Source organism: Hyaena hyaena, unplaced genomic scaffold (assembly GCF_003009895.1).
Source record: "Hyaena hyaena isolate Hyena2069 unplaced genomic scaffold, ASM300989v1 scaffold_60, whole genome shotgun sequence".
Lineage (NCBI taxonomy): Eukaryota > Metazoa > Chordata > Mammalia > Carnivora > Hyaenidae > Hyaena > Hyaena hyaena.
In genome coordinates, this window is record NW_024080692.1 from 795,836 (window position 1) to 808,678 (window position 12,843).

Consider the following 12,843-nt stretch of genomic DNA (forward strand, 5'->3'; position numbering starts at 1 on the left):
TTTCTGTGGTGTCTTCGTTGCCAGAGTTGTCTAGAACATACACTGGGGTGAGTAGCGGGGAGCTGGAGGAACGTGAAAGTGTACTGTTAATATTTTCTTTAGTAATTACCTATTTTGAATAAGAACCAAGGAAAGCTATTTATGATTTGATTATACATTGCATTGAAGCTTGTTTTAAAAGTGATCTTTAGTGAGGATTTCTAAGGTTAGGACTATGTAACAACAACGAAAAAGAAAAAATTGTGGTTAATTATAATGTTAAACTAAAAGACCTTTGGGAAATTTGAATTAACCTAATTAGGTCTCCACACACATTAACTGGATACTGACACATTTTCACTTCACTTTTTTTCCCCCCCAGCATTGAGAATTAACTCCGTCTGGTACTTCTTACTTTAGTTTCCCCCTCTTTAAAAAGAAAAGGGATATTTGCTACTTCTCCCTAATTGTATCGGTTGTGTTTATAGTGTAATACAGGCACTTAGTAATCAGTATTATGTGTTTGCTTAAACTCTTCGAAAGGAGTCCTGGGTTTCTCATCCTCCTTTTGTGTGACATGGTTTTGACATTTCTGCCTGCGTCTGTTCTTCACCCATAAGGCCTAGAGCTTTGCACAAGCGGGTGTGACCAGGGTACCGTATCCCGAGACTGCACATTACTGTTAATGGATCTGGGCTCAAAACAAGGTTTCTGGACAGCCCCATTACAGCACTAAGTCATTAAGTTTTTGGTCTACTGAGACTTCATGTCTTTTTCTTGCATGCTGCCATTAATAACTACTACTCCTAGATAGGAAGGGGTTGGTGCTTGATGTTGCATACTTGCAAGCATGCTGATTAAATTAAAATGCCGCATAATTCCTGGCTAGTCAGTAATCGCCTCTCATCCTATAGTTCTACCTAATTCATGCTTTAAATTAGGAAGACAAATCCATTTACAAATAGTTCATTGGTGTGTGATAGGATTTCATGCACTGGTGAATCAGACTATTATGAACTTCTCAAACATGTCTTTTACAGTCTCAAAGGAAAATAGATAAAATCAAGTAGGCAGAGCATTGCATTATGTTTTTGATATTTTAAAAATTCATTTTTATGGAAATGTGTTGTGAGGAAAGAAATAGCTGGTGGTGGTGAGTGTACAGAGGTCAGGCCCAGGGCTTCTCTTGAGCACCACAGAGCAGGGTGTGTATTGTGTGTGTTCACAGAGCTAACCTTTATCTTTAATGCTTTTTTCCCAAAACCCTGCTCTGTGAGGATCAGGTGGTAGTGAACATCAGTTCTGACTTGTTCCCCAGGTTTTCAAATCCTATGAACTATTAAGAGCAGAGGCACAGAAAAAGATTATTCAAAAAAAAAAAAAAAAAAGACAAGCAATACTCATTCTGTATTTATTCATCAGACATTTTGGATTCAAAGCTAGGCTTTCTGTGATCATTTTGATAAATAGTCTTTTGAAATACGGATAGATGTGTTTACTAATCATCTATATTTCTGCCTTCTCTATCCACGCCCCACCACACATGCATGTATGCAGGTGACTCGTGCCGTCCAAAGCTGCTGTCCGTCCAGGCTGCCTTCAATGGGATTTTGAATCACAGTGTTGAACGGCCTCAGTTTTTCATCAGTTACAGAGTGTTTCCACCAAGTGTGGCCACCTTCAGTTCTAGTGGAGGGGCCCTAGCATCAGACTCTGAGTAACAGGGTTCCCTGGGGGCAGGGATTTATTTAGGTCCACAGTGGATCCCTGTGTAACTGTGTGGTCCCAGCGGTCAGCTCTGGGACGTGTGAGGCTGCCTGCACACTGGGGTGGGAGGGGGTGGGATGGTGTTCAATGCCCAGCCGCCCAGGTGGGGCCCTCGCCGGACCTCTCTTGCCCCTTGCAGTTTCCCCAGTACTCCCTGTCCTAAGATTGTGCCGGGTCCTAGAAGAAAAAGAACAAGCTATGGCTTGCCTTCTGGAAACATAGTGGAGACGACTAAAATCTAAACCACCAGAGGCCATAACAGAAATAAATGCTTAGTTTTTGTTGTTGTTTTTGTTTTTGATTTTTTTATTTCTAGGAGAGAAAGAGAGAGACAGTGTGAGCAGGGGAGGGTCAGAGAGAGAGGGAGTCACAGACTGAAATAGGCTCCAGGCTCTGAGCTGGCAGTCAGCGCAGAGCCCGACGCGGGGCTCGAACCCACGAACCGCGAGATCATGACCTAAGCGAAAGCCGGTCGCTTCACCGACTAAGCCACCCAGGCGCCCCCAGAAATAAATGCTTAATAGAGGTAGACAGACATTGCAGGCAAAGCACACGCGCGCGCGCACACACACACACACACACACAGGTCAGTTCTGTTTAAGGACTCTAGAAGACATGGTGGTTGAGCCAAGCCTTGAAGAGTGAGGAATTCATAAACAAGGACTGACCGATGTTGCGGGAGGGGAAAATGTGCACAGTGCCTCAGAGGCATGATGCTATCTGACACAGTTGGGCAACAAGTCGTGGTATGACCAGGACAGCGGGACATGGGACTGAAAGGCAGAGGTCGTATCTAGATGACCTTGGTACCCTAAATCAAATACTTTGGACTAACACCATTTTTGTCTTCATTTTTTGTTTTTTTTTTGAGTTGTTCTATTTCTTATTTGTGGAAGCTCTCCATTTTTGATGGGTACGAATCCTTTGTTGTTTATTGCGTTTTTTTCCCCCAGCCTGTTGCCTATCGTTTAACTCCCTGTATAGTGTCTGTGCATTTTTGCATATTCAGATCTGTTACTTTGCTTTATTCTCCAAAATTACAAAAATTAGGTATTACATAGTTAGCAGGGTTTCAAATTGAAGCAAAATATTCTTGTGATAAGGAATGCCCGCGGGGCGCCTGGGTGGGCTAGTTGGTTAAGCGGCTGACTCTGACTCAGGTCAAGATCTTGCAGTTTGTGAGTTCGAACCCAGCTCAGAGCCTGGAACCTGCTTCAGATTCTGAGTCTCCCTTTCTCTCTGCGCCTCCCCAGCTGGTACTCTGTCTCTCAAAAATAAATAAATGTTAAAAAAATTTTTTTTAATTAAAAAGAAAAGAATGCGTGCAAGACAGAAGGGTAAACTGTAAAATTGTTTTTTTTTTCCCATCTCAGACCCTTAGGCTCTCAGCTTAAGGGGTAACCGTTGTTATGCCTTATTTATTGGCCCAGGAATTTCCTGCATATATTATTATTTCCTGTGCAATAGTATCATATAAATGTATTCCTTTTTGGTTATTGTTGATATAAAGCAGTGCACAGCATAAACACTCTACTTCTTTCCTACACAGGACTACATTTAACAACACTTTTTTTTTTTTAATAGTTTATTGTCAAGTTGGTTTCCATATAACACCCAGTGCTCATCCCCACAAGTGCCCTCCTCCGTGCCCATCCCCCCCCCCCCCCCCCTCCGTGCCCATCACCCCCCTCTCCTCCCCCCCCACCCCCATCAGCCTTCAGTTTGTTCTCGGCATTCAAGAGTCTCTCATGGTTTGCCTCCCTCCCTCTCCCCCACTATTTCCCCCCTTCTTCTCCCCCACGGTCCTCCGTTAAGTTCCTCCTAATCTACCTATATGTGCAAACATATGGTATCTGTCCTTCTCTGCCTGACTTATTTCGCTCAGCATAACACCCTCGAGTTCCATCCACGTCGCTACACATGGCCAGATTTCATTATTTCTCATTGCCATGTAGTATTCCATGGTATAGATAAGCCACATCTTCTTTATCCATTCGTCGGTGGATGGACACTTAGGCTCTTTCCATTTGGCTATTGTTGAGAGTGCTGCTATGAACATTGGGGTACATGTGCCCCTGTGCATCAGCATTTCTGTATCCCTTGGGTAAATACCTAGCAGTGCTATTGCTGGGTCATAGGGGAGTTCTATTGTTAATTTTTTGAGGAACCTCCACACTGTTTTCCAGAGTGGCTGCACCAGTTTACATTCCCACCAACAGTGTAGGAGGGTTAACACCACTTTTCTTATCTGGACGTAGAGACATACCTAGTTCACCTTTCTCCTACTGATAGAAAAGTACCTGTTTAAAGCCTTTTGGTGCTAATGCTGAGCCAAGGAACCTTCCCATCTAAATCGCAGTGTACCCACGCAAATGAATGTATAGGTGACCTTCCTAAAAGCTGAGTCCAAGCAGATGAGGATTTAAAATTTTAATTGTTCTCAGAAGAGTTGGAACAGCAATGGGTGTAAGATTTTGTACCCCCATGTTTGCTAAGTCATGTCTTGTCAGACTTTTAAGCTTTGACAGGTTAAACTAGGAGTCTGCAAATGCCCACATAGTAAATATTTCAGAATTTGTGGGCTATGCCATCTCTGTCCCAGCTGCCCAGTTCTGCCCTTGTCCAGTAAAACCCTCCAGAAACGTACATAAACAAGCATGGCTGTTTACTCTATGGACCCTGAAAATTGAATTTCATATGATTTTCACATAGCATGAAGTAGTAATCTTATTTTTTTCAGCCATGCCATTTTTATTAAAAACAAAAACAAAAATATCGCTAGCATGCTGGCTGCATTAAAACAGGCACAATGGACCACGTTTGAGTCATTAACCATAGTTTGGCAACCCCTTGATCTAAGGCAAAATATCTAATTGTTTAAATAATTTAATAATAAGTTATTAAACATTTTTTTATGTTTATTGACCAGTAATATGTAGTTTTTCTGTGGACTTCTCTTTCTGTTTTTTGTTCATGTTTTTGTATTTCTTGGTGTGTGACTCTGTATAGTATAAAAGCTTGTTCTTATTTTTAGGGCATTTGGGTGGCTCAGTCAGTTAAGTGTCTGACTTCAGGTTCATGATCTCACAGGTTGTGGGTTCGAACCCCGCATCAGACTCTGTGCTGACAGCTCAGAGCTAGGAGCCTGCTTCAGATTCTGTGTCTCCCTCTCTCTCTGCCCCTCCTCTGCTTACTCTCTCTCAAAAATGAATAAACATAAAAAAACAATTTTTTAAAGGCTTGTTCTTATTTTCATTCAGTACTTCCATAGTTTTATTTCTTAGGCTTCTATTTTTGTTGCCCTTAGATTTTGTTTTTGTGTGATGTTGCAAATTAGGGATCTTTCTGAATTACATTCTCCAAAAGACCCACTACCCCCAGTATTGTTTATTCAGGTCATATATCCTTCCCTCATGCTTTGAAATGCCATCTTCACCATGTACTGAATTTCCATATTTGGGACTGATTCTGAATTTTCTAGTGTCTTCCATAGATTTGCTTATCTCAGTCTCAGTGCCGAACTGTGTTAATCGGTATAGATTTATTTATATGTATTTTGATACTTGGTAGTGCAATCTGTCATGGTTACTCTTCAGATTTTTTTGACCTATTAATATATTATTTTTTCCAGATAAATCTAGAATTAGCTTTTTTAAAAGAAAGATTTTAAGTAATCTCTATACCCAACATGGGGCTTGAACTCATAACCTCACAACCAAGAGTCGCATGCTCTTCTGACTGAGCCAGCCAGTTGCCCCTAGAATTACCTCTTTATTTTTAAAATTTACTTGGGATTTTTTTTTATGATTGCACTAAATTATAGGTAAATTTGGAGGAATTGAAAGCTTTAAAATATTAAATATTTATTTATTTATTCTTCAACCCAAGAATGTTTTTTTTCCTTGAAGTTTAATTAATATACAGTATCCTATTAATTTCAGGTGTACATCATAGTGATGTGATATATTATGAAATGATCCTTGTGAGTAGTTATCATCTATCAACATAAAAAGTTATTACTGTATTATTGACTATAGTCCTTAGCTGTACGTTATGTCCCTATGGCTTATTTTATAACTGGAAGTTTCTACCAATGAATTCCTTTGACTTATTTCATCTGTTCCCCTCACCCCCCCAGGACCCTGCCCCTCCAGTAACTTAATAATTTGTTTCTTGTAGCTCAGTCTGTTTTTATTATTCTTTTAAAGATTTTTTTTTAGGTTTATTTATTTTGAGAGAGAGAGAATAAGTGGAGGAGGGGCACAGAGAGAGAGAGAGTGGGACAGAGGATTCGACGTGGGCCCTGTGCTGACAGCAAAGAGCTTGATGGGGGGGGGTTCAAACTCATGAACCATGAGATCATGACCCGAGCTGAAGTCTATTCTTAACCGACTGAGCCACTCAGGCGACCCAGTCTGTTTTTATTTTTCAATTAATTAATTAATTAATGTTTTTGAGAGAAAGTGTGTATGTGAGTGGGGAAGGGCAGAGGAAGAGAGAGAGACAAACCCATGCAGGCTGCCCACCCTACCAACCGTGAGATCATGATCAGAACTGAAATCAAGAGTCAGACACTTAATCTACTGAGCCACCCAGGTGCCCCTGGTCTGTTTCTGTTTTGTTTGTTTTATGTGGTTTTTAGGTTTCACATACAAGTGAAATACTATGGTATTTGTCTTTCTCCGACTTCTTTTACTTAGCATAATATCCTCATGGTCCAGCCATGTTGTCACAAATGTCAAGCATCTCATTGTTTTTTCTGGCTGAGTAACATTCCATTGTGTATATGTATACACCCCCCCCACATCTTTATTAATTTCCCAGTAGACACTTAAGTTGCTCCCATTAGCTATTGTAAATAATGTTGCAGTGAAAATATGGGTGCATGTATCTCTTTAGATTGGTGTTTTTGTGTAAGTACCCAGAAGTGGAATTGCAGGATCATATTGTAGTTCTATTTTTAATTTTTTTGCGGAACCTCCATATCGTTTTTCACAGTGGCTGCACCAATGTACATTCCCACCAGCAGTGCTCAGGAGTTCCCTTTTTCCCATATTTTCACCAACACTTGTTATTTATTTTTGGTGCTAGCCATGTGTGTGAGATGGTGTGGGATATTTCATTGTGATTTTTGATTTGCATTTCCCTGATGATTATTGATGTTGAGCATCTTTTCATGTGTCTGTCAGCCATATCTGTAACTTTGGAAAAATGTCTCTTCAAGTTGTGCCCATTTTTTAATCGGGTTATTTGTTGTTTTAATATTAAGCTGTGTAAGTTTTGTATATATTTTAGATATTAATGCCTTAATCAGATACATGATTTGCAAATATCTTCCTCCATCATCAGGTTGCCTTTTCATTTTGTTGGTTTCTTTTGCTGTGCATAAGCTTTTAGGTTTGATGTCATCCCACTTATTTGTTAGCCTTTGTCGCCCTTGTATAGGAAACTGGTCCAAAAAATATTGCTAAGACTGATGTCAAAGAGCTTACGGCCTAAGTTTTTCTCTAGGAGTTTTGTGGTTTCGGGTCTTATGTTTGTCTTTAATCCGCCTTGAATGTATTATCAATGTATCATCTTGAATGTATACATCATTTTTGTATATAGTACAAGATAGTAGTCTAGTTTTATCTTTTGCATGTGGCTATCTGGTTTCCCCAGCACAGCTTTTTGAAGAGTATGTCCTTTACCCATTGTCTATTCTTGCCTCCGGTTTCATTGATTCACCATATATGTGTGGGCTTGTTTCTGTCTTTCTGTTCTGTTCCATTGATTTATGTGTTTCTTTTTGTGCCAGTACCATACTGTTTAGGTTACTGTAGTTTTGTAGAATAGTTTGAAATCAGGGAGCATGATACCTTCAGCTCTCTTCTTCTTTCTCAAGGTTGCTTTGACGGTTTAGGGTCTTTTGTAGTTTCATATAAATATTAGGATTCTTTGTTCTAGTTCCGTGGAAATTGCATTTACTATTTTGATGGGGATTGCATTATTGAATCTGTAAGATTGCTTTGGGTAGTAAGGACATATCAACAATGTAATTCTTCCACCCTTGAGCCCAATACATCTTTTCATTTATTTGTATCGTTTTCAGTTTCTTTCATCAATTTCATATAGTTTTCAGAGTACAGGTCTTTCATCTCTTTGGTTTTATTCCTAGGTATTTTATTCTTTTTAATGCAATGGTATAAGGAGTTGTGTTTTGTTTTTGGTTTTTGTTTTTTAATTTTTTTTTAAACACTCATTTTTGAGAGAGAGAGAGCACAAGTGGGGGAGGGCAGAGAGAGAACGAGACACAGAATCTGAAGCAGGCTCCAGGCTCTGAGCTGTCAGCACAGAGCCTGATGTGGGGCTTGAACCCATGAACCATGAGAGCATGACCTGAGCCAAAGTTGGACACTTAACCAACTTTGTGCCCCAAGGGCATTGTTTTTTTAAGTTTTTTTTTCTAATAACTCATTACTAGTGTATAAAAGTATAATTGATTTTTGTGCATTAATTTTGTATCCTGCAGCTTTACTGAAATTCATTTATTCTAATAGTTTTTTGGCGGAGTCTTTAGAGTTTTCTATATATGTTATCATGTCATCTGCAAAGATTGTTTTGCTTCTTCCTTTCCAATTTCTTGTATTTGTATTTGTTTTTCTTACCTAACGACTGTGGTTAGTACTTTCAGAACGATGTTGAATAAAGGTGGCAAGAGTGGGCATCCTTGTCTTGTTCCTTACCTTAGAGGAAGCTTTCAGCTTTTTGCTGTTGAATGTTGGTGTTAGCTGTGGGATGTCTTATGTGGACCTTATATGTTGAGATACCTTCCTTCTGTACCAACTTTATTGAGAGTGTTTTTCACGAATGGATGTTGAATTTTGTCAGATGGTTTTTCTGTTATCTATTGAGATGATCATATGGTTTTTATCCTTTGTTTTATTAACGTGGTGTATCATGTTGATTCATTTGAGGATGTTGAACCATCCTTGCATCCCTGGCATTAATCCCACCTGATCATGGTATGTGATCATGATGTATTACTGAATTTGGTTTGATGATAATTTTTGAGAACTTTTTTTTATCTTTGTTCATCTGGGCTATTAGCCTACGGTTTCTTTTTTTGTAATGTTTTTGTCTGGTTTAGGCTAGCCTCATAAAATGAGTTTGGAAATGTTCCTTCCTCTTTAGTGTTTTGGGATAATTTGATAAGGATAGTTACTAACTCTTTAAATGTTTGGCAGGATTCATCTGTGAAGCTGTCTGGTCCTGGATTTTTTTGTTTTGGGTGGTTTTTTAATTGTTTTGGTTTCATTATTTGTAATTGATCTTTTCATATTTTCTCTTTATTCAGTATCAGTCTTGGAAGGTTATGTGGTTCTGGTAATTAATTTTTTTTCTAGGCTTTCCAGTTTGTTGGTGTGTAACTGTAGCATCTCTTACCATCCTTTGTGTTTCTGTAGTGTCCGTTGTCATTTCTTTTCCATTTCTGATTTAATTTGGTCCCTCTCTCATATTTTCTTGATGAATCAGGCTAGAGATTTATTGATTATGTTTATCTTTTCAAAGAACCAGCTTTTGGTTTCATTGGTCCTTTCTTTTTGGTCTCCATTTCATTTATTTCCATCCCGATCTTCATTATTTCCCTCCTTTCACTAACTCTGGGCTTTTCTCCTAGAATTGCTTTCACTGTGTCCCATAGATTTTGGAAAGTCTTATTTCTATTTTAACTTATCTCAAGGTATTTTTTGAGTTTTCTCTTTGAGTTTTTTGTTGACTCATTGGTTGTTTAGTAGCATATTGTTTAGTCTCCATGTATTGAGTTTTTTTTTTTTTTCAGTTTTACTCTTGTCATTGATTTCTAGTTTCATACTGTTGTGTTTGGAAAAAGATGCTTGATATGATTTGTCTTCTTAAATTTGTTGAGACTTATTTTGTGGCCTAGTGTGATCCTGGAAAATGTTCACTGTGCATTTGAAAAGGGTGTATTCTGCATTTTGGGGATGAAACATTGTGTATATTATCTAATAAATCTGTCTGGTTTGCTGTGTCGTTTAAGGCCAGTGTTTCTTTACTGATTTTTTTGTCTCAATAATCTGCCCATTAATGTAAGTGGGGTATTAAAGTCTCCTGTTATTACTGTATTATTGTCAATTCCCTCTTTATGTCTGTTAATATTTCTTTTATAAATTTAGGTACTCCTGTGTTGGGTATGCAGATATTTGCAAATGCTTTATCTTCTTGAATTGACCCTTTTAGCATTTTGTAATGTCTGTGTCTTTTGTTGCAGTCTTTGTTTTATTTATTTATTTATTTATTTATTTATTTATTTATTTATTTATTTTTACAAATAGTTTATTGCCAAGTTGGTTTCCATATAACACCCAGTGCTCATCCCCACAACGCAGTCTTTGTCTTAGAAGTCATTTTTTTTTTAATGCTTATTTATTTTGAGAGAGAGAGCACACTTGCACACACAAGCTGGGGGGGGTGGGCGGGGAAGGAGGGTCAGAGAGGAAGGGAGAGAGAGAATCCTAACCAGGCTCCATGCCATTAGCGCAGAGCCTAACACGGGGCTCATTCAATCTCACAATCCATGAGATCATGACCTGAGCTGAAATCAAGAGTTGGACACTTGACTGAGCCACCCAGAAGCCCCTAGAAGTCAGTTTTGTCTGATGAATATTGCTACTCTAGCTTTTTGTTTCCATTTGCATGGAAGATCTTTTCCATTTCTTCACTTTCAGTCTGTGTGTTTCTTTAGATCTGAAATGAGTCTCTTGTAGGCAGCATATAGATGGGTCTTGTTTTTTTTATCCATTCAGCCACTATGTCTTTTGATTAGAGCATTTAGGCCATTTACATTTAAAGAAATTATTGATAGATGTGGACTTATTGCCATTTTGTTCATTGTTTTCTGGTTGTGAATGTAGTTTTTTAAACGTCTTCATATTTTAGAGGTATGTTTATTTAGTTCTTTGTATTTCTATTAAGATTATTGTAGGATATTGTATAGTTATGGCAAATGGTTAACTCTTTAAAATTAGGTAGCAATCTGAACAAAATGAATTGACAGTACTATAAATGCTTCTGTTGATTCACTCAAATATTACCTGCCTTAGGTTTTTATTAGCTACCATTTATTAGCTACCATATTATAAAAATAATATGAGGCACTTAGGTGGCTCAGTCAGTTAAGCATCCAACTTTGGCTCAGGTCATGATCTCACACACATAAGGACTGGGGAGTTGTATGCTGCCTCCTTGAGGGCAGAGTATCTACACAAATTATTTGAGATTCTGTACAGGAGATTTGTCTCTTCTCTCCTACTTAATTATTCATTTATTTATATCAGTATGGACTCAAGGATATGTATTTCCCACTTTGGGAATACAACATTTATTAATTTTCTTTCTCAAATGGTTGCAGTTTTGGCCACTGGGCGCTCTTTCATTTGACTCTTATGTCCCTTTGACACAGCCCATCAGCATAGGCTTTTTTTGCTTGATTGCCTTTGCTTTTATTTTTTTATAACTTCGCTCCTTTCTAGCAGTGTAAGATTCTCCAGTGTCATCTGTTTCATGCTCAGCACTAGAATCAGCCATTTCTCCGGAAAGCCCTTGTTCCTTTTACTGGACAATGGAATTAGAAATCAAGATCAGGATGCTAGAGATGCTTATTGCCCCTGGGCTGAAATATTTTATTTGGTTATATTGTAATTATATCTTTAATCCTTTTTTTATTTTAAACTTGTTATTTTTTTCTAATTTCTTAAGTTAAATGCTCAAATTCAGCATATCTTCACTGCTCCTAGCTTTTTTTTTATTTCCACAAATGGATCAATTGTATACTTTTTTCTCTGAGACCTGTTTTGGCTGAATTTTGCAAGTTTTAATACAGAGGCATATTGTTCGTTTCTAAATAGTGTTTTTATTTTTCCTTTTTGAATCATTGTTTAGAACGATATTTTTAACATATTTTTAAGTGGACAAAATTTGGGGGCGTATACCCTTTTATTATTGTGATAGTCTAGTTTTGTTAAAATGTGGGGGAAAATGTGGCTTATGTATTTCCTTTATTTGGGAGATTGTAATTTTCTTTGTGATGTAATATAAGGTCAACTTTTTATGAATGCTATATATATTTGTGAAGTACATGAATTTTTTCCTTATTGGTTGAAGCTCTATCAGATAAATTTTGTTTTTTGCATTATCCAAATATTCATTTACTTACTTTGGCTTCTAGGTCAGTTGAGAAATAAGCCTCTTACTCTGATTTGTTTGTTTGTTTGTTTGTTTGAGAGAGAGCATACCCATGCATGCGTGAGTCGGGGAGGGGTAGAGGGAGAGCGAGAGCTAGAAACTTAAGCAGGTTCCATGTCCAGCGCAAGCCCAGTGCAGGACTGATCTCACAACCTGTTTAAAAGTATAAGGACAACACACCAGTTAACCATATTAATTTTAATATCTGTCAAGAAGTGTAAGAGCTTCCAGCAACACAAAATAATTTTTTAGCTTTGAGACATTAATTAAAACTGTACAAATATATATAGCCATTACCATCAACATAAATTACTCTTCAGATTTTAACATTTTTCAGCGAGGTGAGCTGAATCTTCTATACAAAAATACCATATTACTATTATTTTATGATATCTTTGGAAAATGTCCACAAGATGATGCCAGTTACATTAGCATTTGTTACAAAGTCATAAAATACATTAAAATAGCAGTTGATAACAGTATTATTCTTTAAAAAAAATATACAGTATTAATGTTCAGTCCGTAAAATGGCAAATTTAAATATAGTCCCAAGTTCAAGATGTCTATTTTAAGTACCAGTTTAGAAACAGAACTAAGAAAAAAAAAATTTATACTAAGTGAATCACTGCTATAGTAACTGAATTACATTTGCTCTTCAGAGTAAATGTCAAGGTCAGAGCCAGGTCAGTGATCTGCAGCGCAGCAAGAGTTTGCTTTGGGGGACAAACTGGCACACCTCATCTGTGTCTGGTAGGAACATGGAAACAAGATATTTTGAAAGTCTGATGAACAAACATCACAGTTTCAAGGACTCTCTTAATGATGTGAAGATGAGAACCTTGACTTGGTTGA